The sequence below is a fragment of the Dromaius novaehollandiae genome, chromosome 4 (assembly GCF_036370855.1).
Source record: "Dromaius novaehollandiae isolate bDroNov1 chromosome 4, bDroNov1.hap1, whole genome shotgun sequence".
Taxonomy (NCBI): Eukaryota; Metazoa; Chordata; class Aves; order Casuariiformes; family Dromaiidae; genus Dromaius; species Dromaius novaehollandiae.
In genome coordinates this window covers 43,854,085-43,862,507 of record NC_088101.1, presented here as the reverse complement: position 1 = coordinate 43,862,507, position 8,423 = coordinate 43,854,085, and the positions used below count along the sequence as shown (strand labels likewise).

Sequence of the window (8,423 nt, the reverse complement as noted above, 5' to 3'; positions counted from 1 at the left end):
TTAATATTAATTTGCTTAAGGTCATTGAAACATTAGCAAATTTAGAGCAAGTTATGTAATCTGCAGATTGAAAGTGTTCTCATACAGAATTAAAATGTTCCGTTTCTTTCTCAAATTAGTTCCCCAGGTAGCTGCACTAGAAACTGGGAAGATGCAAAAAGTATCACTCTTAAATCAACTTGACACCAGCGAAAGTTCATATTTCATAAAGAAGAATTGATAATCAAAGACTGTGACTCGGGCTGCCTGTGGGTGAAAGCTGGGTTTCCACCACAGTTGAGATACCATGGGCAAGTTTTGCACTGGGGAGAAACTTAAGTTTTCTTACATGAACAAGGTAAGCTCAGTAAATTGCATATCATCTCTGGAAGCATAGTAATGCTAGTTCAGTTTACTCATTTAACTAGTCGTGTTGACTCCTCTAATGCTCTGTTTCTTGGAGCTAGTCTTCTCCTGCCTTCCTCAGGCCTTTGATTTTTCAGTGTTGCTACCGCAGGGACTAATGCGAGGAGAGAAAGAGACTGTTTTCTTTTAATAGGGTCTCTGGGTAATGCACTAATAAAGTAAAAACAGAACTTAGACCATACTACACTGTATCTCAGCTAGCTTAATCAGCAAACAAAAGCCAAGCAAGCAAAACAAAAGAGTGTGCAACTCTGAACAGTTAAAGCTGCACGCACCATGTAGTGATAGCGTGTCACTCTTTTGGTTTCTGTGGCAGGCTGTAGGAATCAGTGCACCAAGGAACAGTTTTTTTTCTTCTGAAATATTTGTGTCAAACAATAATATAGGTATTCATACCTTTGGTCCTTCTTTTATAATTGCTAGACATGCTTAACCGTATTTGTGTTAAGTCACTGATACCAACACTTGCTTTTTAGTATTCTGAAAATGTATTGCTTTCACTGTTTGCAACTTTAAGACTTTAATTATTTAATGGTTATTACCAAGAGACCATCAAATTCAAGTGGCTTTTTTTATAGAGCTGTTTTTTTAACATAGCTGGGATATAGATTGAATGAAAACTTCCTTAATTCTTCTGTTATCCACAGCACACAAAGGTAGAAGAAAGAATAAAGTTCTATAAAGAAAGAATGTGATTAGTTGTTTCATTTTAAGTACATGTCAAGTTATAAGAAGGAAAAAACCATAGTCTTTCACCTTAGTTGTGATGAAGGATTGCATCTGAAGTACCCACACCTCTCAGGAGAACACTTTTTCTTCTAAAACTTCTTATTAAATTGCTTAATGGCTTCCTACAGCTCCACAAAAAATACTTTTATGCATGCTACGCACATTGTGAGTCATGTAAATGTAAAAGAAAAGGAAGAAAACAAAATATAGTGAATGCTTAATGTTTTAGAGATTGCTCCATGGGTTAATTTTTTCAATAACACAGGTTACACATCTACATTTACTCTGTAGAGCACTGCATGTGACAGTTATGCTACAGCACAGCAAATCATTTTTCCCGTTTTCATGTTTGATGAGAAAATGTTCAAAAGATAACAGAAAACTTAGTTTTGAAAATAAAAAGCACAGCTGCTAATGCCAGCATGAAATTTTGAGCTATATAGAGTAACAATAAAAAGTTGCGTATGGTAGGGTGTGCCAAAATACAACAGAACATTCATATTGAGAGTTTTCAAATTATTTTACATTTAACTAATCAAAATAAACACTGCTGGAAGTGCTCAAGTAGAACAGTGCTGATTTTTCTTTGAGCCTTGATGCTTAAAATTAGGTATCTAAATCTTCAGCTAGAGTATCAGGAAGTCTGGAAGTTATATGCTGTTCACCTTAACATAAAAGTTGAAATATGAACTTATATTCTAAGAGTTGGATTCCTATATATCAAGGTATTTGTCTTCTTGCTTTAGAGTGCTTTGCAGGAAACAAAATAAGAATAGCCTCAGTCATACGCTAAATAAAATTTAAAACCTCTGCCCTGAACTTAAATTCACTAGAATGGTCCTTCCTGGGAGATTTGGAAGGCTATATCAGATTATATTAGGAATACAAGTTAATGCCTACTCATAAAAGGAGAAATGTTTGGTTGACACGCAAAAATCTAAAGATTTAAACAGACCAAACACCTTGAGTGAGTATGTTGGTGTCAGACCATGCATGATGCTATGTAGTATGTGAGACACCAAATGTTGAGTGGTGTGCAGACATGCAAAGATACAAAGTGACCCCAGAACAGGACTAATAAGATTTCTAGATTCAACTTTTGCACAGAGCCTTGCTGCTGTTTAATAGAAAACTGGAGAGCATCGGATATTACAAAACTGGAAGAATTGTGCTAATCAGATCTACACATAATAAAATCATGAATTTCTGTCTGTGTGTCAGTGGAGAATGGGCATGAATTGTTCTTGCTACAGTATGGACTGGAATTTTAAAGTCAGAAGCTGGATGTATTTTATTAAAATATAAGCTAAGGAGACTCAACTGCGCACTAGAGAATTGGTTGCAAGTTAGGTATGGTTTTATTGAAGTAAAGACAGCTAACCATTGAAAACTGACTCAAACTATTTTGCAATAAGAAATATATCTCAAGGATAGCCTTGTTAGTGCATGAGTCGATCTGTCTGGATTCTCTTCATACCTGTCACTAACTTCCTGGGTGACCTTGGGAAAACAACTTAATTTCTCTGTCTATGATCAGTTCTCCTTTCTTTAGAAACAGGACAGCCAAAATCAGACATGGTTACTAAGGCTGGAATTTTATTTTGTGAAAATAATTGTTGGCATTTAGTATCAGACAAAAACGATGTCTTTTTTATGAAGTGAAATGACAGTGATCAAATCAGCCTACCACTAGGCCATTATCGTTTGTCTGGGGTGGGGGGGAACCTGCTTTACAGAGAGGATTTTGCTTTCCCTCACCCTAGACAGCTGCTCTAATTGCTATACTTCAGACTGTCTTGCTCTAATTGTCCTGACCAGCTCTACTAATTAACCTTACTTACCTATTTCAGAGTTGCTGTGATGTTTTACTAGCATATGTGAAATTCCCGAAGATTATGATAGTGAAGAACATCTTAGAAATACTGTGAATTGGTAACTCGTAAGTTTTTCTGCATGACTTTGAAAGTAGAAATCATACTATTAAATACGGTAACCAAACAGAAAATGACCAGTATTCTCCTTGGCTCTAATAGAAAAAACCAACAGGACTGGTGTGGATTTTAAGCAACATTCATACCAACCTGATCAAGGTCTCACGGGGAATCAGCAAAAGAAGTTCCAATGACAGCAAAGTTACAACATCTAGGATTTTACCAGAAATTGTCTTGTGTATGAGAACTTGCACTAGCTAATGTGTATTTAACACGTCACCCAATAGCAAGTATAGACAGTGCTTGAAATGATAGATTGCTTTCAAAAACTCTGAGGAATGAAGATTGAATACTTTTACATTTTCAGTCAGGTCACACTTTCCTGGCTAAGGCTGTGGAAATATGTAACCAAATAATCGCATTTACAGAGGAACCATAGAGCTAAGCCTTGTTACAGATTCTGATTTATTCCTCGTACTGTATAAAACTGAATATGACAAATTGTGCACGAATACTGTGGATTGAACTATGAAGTCTTCCTGACAACTCTAAAACAGTAAAACTGTAAAGCAGGTTAATATCTATAGGCAGTAAAACAGTGTAAAGCAGTTAGAAACAGAGGAAAGTGTTAGTCATTTGTTGCTACTTATATAGATGTTATTTTTTGCTTGAAAGAACCACATTAGTTTTCTTACTAGAGTTCTAGCTGAGATAAACTGGAGGACAATCCTAACTGCAAAAGATCTAACTGATGCTAACTGCATTAAGTTAGCTGGTAGATAGTAGTGGGATGATCTAAATTTGGAATTACTATTTGTATGAGAAACCTGGTTTTTTAATTGCTTGCTTTCAAATTGGAGCAAAATGTTAATTTCTTATGCAAAGACTTCTATTTCAGGGTTTTGGATGTAGAAAATCTAATAAAAAGAACAGTTTGATTCAAAAAAACTCAAGAAGTTGACATGATAAAATAATTCCTAAAATAAATTTAATAACTTTAAACTAAAGTTTTAAGATTGAAGTGAAATATTAAAGCCTTATTAGAAAAGCTTTTATTGCTTTTTAGAAAATGGTAAGTCTCAAAATTAACCCTTCCCCCCTAACAAAATACTTTCTGACATGAAAAGTGTCCTGCCAGAACAGTTTTGACTGTCTTTTATAGTTAGCCTGGTCTCTGTATTCCTACAAATGAAACTTTAAAAAGGTTGCAATTAGTCCAGAAAACTTTCTAGTTACAAAGGTCCAGGTTCTCTCTAGTAAGATTATTAAAGGAAAGAAAACACTTAGAGTCTTGTAAAACAAACTATTTTTTTAATGGTTCTTATGTTAATTTTTTTTGTTCTTCTCACAAGGCCAATGAAAGTGTGGAAGATGAGCTAACAGAAATGATTGCAAAGAATTATTCTTATTTCTTGTCTAAGCAGAGAAAGCAAATTATGCACAGTTTAATAGGTTTGATGCTAATTAGAAAGACATATCTTTAGTTCTGTTTCATTAAAACACTTAAATGTACTTAAATTTCACCAAAGTGATTTCCTCAATTTGAACAGGCCTCATTGTGAGACACAGTTCAGAGATCATCTGTGATTTACCCTTTCTGTATGTATGGCACATGACACACATTACATTAATTTTGATCTCATGTCCCTGGTGATCTTTCTCATGATTTTCAAATTCTGACTTGAGATTAGAGTCCTCCAGGACCAACCTTAACTACTCATCTGGATTTGCCTGTCCTGCAAGATTTCTTGCAGTATCACTTTGAGATATCAAACACAAGAAACTCTCTTACCTGAAACTTAGGTAGGCTGAATTAACCCAGAACTGCTGCCTAGAGGAAAAAAGAGCGCAACGATATATATACTTCTAAATTTTTCTTTCCTCTCTCTCTTAACTGTCTTTACTGGTTCCTACATCACTCCTCCCATATTTGCTCTTGCCACTTCTAGCCTTCCTCAAAGCTTTTTTGACTATTCTGATCCTCCAGTATGTCTTTAAAATACCCTACAATTATGAAAGGCATTGAAAAATACAATTAATTTCAAGTCAGTCTTAAGAATTAATAATGTCATTTTAGGTTCATTTCTCCTCTTGGCCTGCATGACACCTATTTTTCTGGAAGGAAAAAGTTTTAAACATATAGCAAGTAACAAGCATACAGAGGAAAACAGATGAGCATTCGAAATAACACCAATGCTTGCTGCATCTTTTGTAAAAGTTTCATTCCTAAACTAAGTTCTTTTCTTCTTTTTTAAAACTAGGTACTTGCTTAAGAAGTTTAATAAATAAACTTTGTAGGTAAGAATGGAATGATATTTAGCTTGCTAACAAAAGCTGCTGTCATGAAACCTGCATACCCTGAGGTCCAGAACAGCTAACAGAACAAAAGTTGTAAGACAAAATCAGTTGGAAATAACAATTACAACTGGGATCAGTAGGAATTTGGTTTAATTCTTTCAAAGACAACGCATGGAAAGAATCAGTATAACTGAAGAATGGATTATGGTGATTTTCCTCATGCTTCACAAAATCTTTTCTGTTCAAAGTGGGCTTTATAAGTTGGCCTGTAGACAGTATGCTCTCTGCAGACTGATTACTAGCATGCTTAGAAGAATTGTTCGGTGTATATTTGTATAATGAATAAGGCCAAGTAATGTAGTGACCTTCTTTTGGCTTTCATTACAATCAATTAATTGTTTCAAAGGGATAACGAACAAGGGATTTGAAACTAAGACTTGAAGGCCAGGATAGAACTTTGAGCAGGTTAACGATAAAAGGTTTATCAAACAGTCATTATTTACAGGTTGGAACTGGTGCTTCTACATCATAACATGGAGTGTTAGTCTTTGATGAAAGTGCACTCAGTAAATATTTCACAGATTTGGGATAGAAATAAGATCCATGCATCAAAATATTTCTATATATTCCAAATTATTTTGCTATCATTTTCCAATGTACTCTTCTGGCTAGGAAGCTTTTCAATGTACTCTTCTGGCTAGGAAGAGTTTATATGTACTCTTCTGGCAGCAAGTCAAAGTGTTTGCTATAACACTGCTTTAATGTTTGAAAATAGATATAAGTTGCATCAATTTCATATTAAGATGGATCTTTCCTGTGCCGTTTGTTTAACTCTGCTTTTTCTCTGCTGATGATGAAATGCTTTATTATAGTCAAAGCACAATGAACTTGGTTTTGCTTTTGCATATTCTGGTCTAGAGCAAGCCTACTCCAGTGACTCCAGTTGTATCTCTGGATTTATAAAAGAATGAGAGCAGAATCTAGACAAAAGCCCATAGCACAGTTTAATGCTGGGTTTTATTTTAAAACTATATTTCAAAGAGTGTCTATGCCAAATAAAGCTGTGCTACAGATAGGCCATATCTTAGTCTGCTTCTCTATCACAACTAGACTGGCAACTGTACCCAACCTAGTGCTAAACTAGCTAGCTGAGGTATCTCCATGTTGCATGGATGGAGTTAGCAGCTGCAGCTGGGATGGATAAGAGCTTCACACTTGCTAATTTTGTATTACATCTACAGAGACTCAGACTGTAATATGACCCCATGTGAAAAGCAGCTGTTAAGCAAGAGAATGTAATTTTGCTATGCTTTTGTGGTTGGTCTAAGCAAATCTCCTAATAGGCCTTGGCACCTAACACAGGTTTGAGCTGTAAGACGATTTTATATTGGAGGGCTTGGGGTGATTATATGCTATCCAGTCATATGGTTGCTCTGTTATGTTCGGTAGATCATGTGAGTGTTAGTGCTTAGTACCGGAATGCATTTGAATTGATATTGTCCTGCTGATTAGTTTTTTCCTTTATTTTTGGAGCCATGTCTAATAGACCTGCGCAAATAAATCACATGAGTAACTCATTAATTTTGCCTTATATTATATTTGCTAAATCACTAGTTCTTGAATATATTCATTATTCAAGTTTCTCCAGGAATTTATTAGGGCAATAAATCTTCATCTGTAGGTAATTTTTAATAGATGATTAGGAAGATTACCAATTTACATTGGGTATGTTATGTTATGTAATAGGAGATGTAGAAATTCTAACACATGATTTTCAAACTGTTTTTATGTTCCAATATGTTCCAATAGACAGATACTGTAACAAGTTTTCTTAGTCAATGGTAATACAAATATAATTATATATAATATATACATATTTAGGTAAACAATTACCTCAATTGTAATACAAGTATATGTACAGAGAAATTATCTTACCCTACTTCGTGTCTTACACAAGAAGATGAAAAGTCTTAGTATGAGCAAGGATTACATAGTGGAAACATATACCTTCTATATGAACATTGTCTTACCAGTTGCAAAAATTTTAATTTACATAGTGAATGAGACAGCAAGATTGCAGGAGGAGCAAGAAGAGAGTTTCTTGGTTTATCTATTTAATTGCTACCTTAAAAATAGTGCACTGCCTCTGCAATGCTTACTAAGTCACTAAGGACATACATTTTACAGATGATTAACAATTATCTGTGCCTTATTTTTCAGATGCCCACTAGGAAACAGCTGAGGCCAGACTTTACAGAGGTACTGAAACCTCATGAGTGCATCAAACTTTAGTGAAAGTTGACTGGAAATGTGCTTTGAATATATAAAAGTATTATGAAAATATGAAGTACCTTGAAAAGTCTGACTGTCCATGTCTCAAATTAGGTATCTATAAATTGGTAGGCACTTTCAATTATTTTGATTTAATTCTATATATCAAGTCACTATCTATAAAATGACAGCAGTAAACCCCTATGATCTCTGCAGATTATTTTATTTCAGTTAAGCATCATAGAAAAGTTCATACACATTTTATTTTTAACTTTGTTTCAGAGTTTAAATGTTATATGAATAGGTCTGGGATCAAAGAAAGTAGCTTTCAAAAGTGAAAGACCATAGACATTGCCTCATCAGTATCCATTTGCTAAATGGAGAAGCACTGAGGAAAAAACAGTTGTTATCTGTGTAAATAGAGATTGTGCTAGAATATGTATGCTCATAGAAATGGGCAAATTAAGCCTGCATACTTTATCTGCTTTTCTAACCCTGTGGTTGACTTAGAAACTTCATAGTCTTTTATTAAAATATTCTAATGTAATTTCATATAAATGTCACTTAATATCTTAAACAAGCATACACAGAAGTAGCATCTAATGTGTCTTTTATAGTATATGCTGTAAACTGTGCAGATCTATGAATTTTGATACCTCAGAATGATGTTGACTTGCTGACTGAAAACAAGTAAATGGCTTAGCAGAGATAAAGATCTGGACGTATTGCATGTATTTTGATCCTGTTCCAAAATGCTGATAATATGAAAGCACTGTATGTACCTTTGGA

General features: G+C 34.5%; 1 protein-coding gene across 3 annotated transcripts in view; it reads left to right on the top strand.

The window, feature by feature from the left end:
- The first annotated feature begins 3,032 nt into the window (after window positions 1–3,032).
- Window positions 3,033–8,423, top strand: part of FSTL5 (follistatin like 5) — a 323,974-nt gene continuing 318,583 nt past the window's right edge. The window contains exon 1 of one of the 3 annotated variants that reach the window (XM_026120175.2): window positions 3,033–3,066. The gene's annotated coding sequence lies outside the window, so the exon portion shown is untranslated. Of the gene's footprint in view, window positions 3,074–8,423 lie in introns of all 3 variants that reach the window. The other 2 variants (XM_026120174.2, XM_026120176.2) reach the window with 2 other exon arrangements.